Genomic DNA, 1427 nt, shown 5'->3' on the forward strand with positions numbered 1-1427 from the left:
GTATACAAGATCAGCACCTACAGGTCTAAAATTATCAGCAAGTAAGGTAAGTATACCAGATCCACTATTAGAATAGGTAAGAAAGATATCCGGATATATAGTCAGTAAGAGAAAACCACAGAACAAAAAAATTAGGGTATGGTATACAAGAACAACTTGAGAAAGTATATAGTTGAACATGGAAACAGATGGCAAATATAACAAAGCTATTTATATAAATGATATTCTTTAGATAATATTGAATAAACAACGAAATTATGATTTTCGTGTCTATTGGAACTGCAATATATGTACTATTTTCCATTTAGACGCCTCTAGTTTACATAAATTAATAGGCCCACTGAATAAAGCACACATGCTTGACATTCTTAAAACAGGCCTAGTTTTTCTGACTATACTTCAGTCGATAACGTTCAAAATATCTATCAAAGGGTGGAATAGCTGGAATGGAGGCAACTATTTCTGACCAAGTTGTGTTTATCATCGTAGAAGTTTTTGTTTGTAACATTTTTTCTTATCATAATATATTACAATTAATGTGGTCAGTTCCCTAACTCTAAATTGGAGAATATGTATTTTCATCATTTACGTCCATCAGACTCTGTTACCTAAACCTCACTTAGGCAACCTGTATAAGAAATATCACAACAATCCACGCAGGTCTTTCCTGAACAACATATGCCTGTAAAAGAGATTCTGCAACATTCCACTGATGGCTTACCTGAACATCACATGCCTGTAAAAGAGATTCTGCAACATTCCACTGATGGCTTACCTGAACATCACATGCCTGTAAAAGAGATTCTGCAACATTCCACTGATGGCTTATCTGAACATCACATACCTGTAAAAAAGATTCTGCAACATTCCACTGATGGCTTACCTGAACATCACATGCCTGTAAAAGAGATTCTGCAACATTCCACTGATGGCTTATCTGAACATCACATACCTGTAAAAAAGATTCTGCAACATTCCACTGATGGCTTACCTGAACATCACATGCCTGTAAAAAAGATTCTGCAACATTCCACTGATGGCTTACCTGAACATCACATGCCTGTAAAAGAGATTCTGCAACATTCCACTGATGGCTTATCTGAACATCACATACCTGTAAAAAAGATTCTGCAACATTCCACTGATGGCTTACCTGAACATCACATGCCTGTAAAAAAGATTCTGCAACATTCCACTGATGGCTTACCTGAACATCACATGCCTGTAAAAGAGATTCTGCAACATTCCACTGATGGCTTACCTGAACATCACATGCCTGTAAAAGAGATTCTGCAACATTCCACTGATGGCTTACCTGAACATCACATACCTGTAAAAAAGATTCTGCAACATTCCACTGATGGCTTACCTGAACATCACATGCCTGTAAAAGAGATTCTGCAACATCCCACTGATGTCTTACCTAA

This window comes from Lottia gigantea, assembly GCF_000327385.1.
Source record: "Lottia gigantea unplaced genomic scaffold LOTGIsca_9, whole genome shotgun sequence".
Classification (NCBI taxonomy): Eukaryota; Metazoa; Mollusca; class Gastropoda; family Lottiidae; genus Lottia; species Lottia gigantea.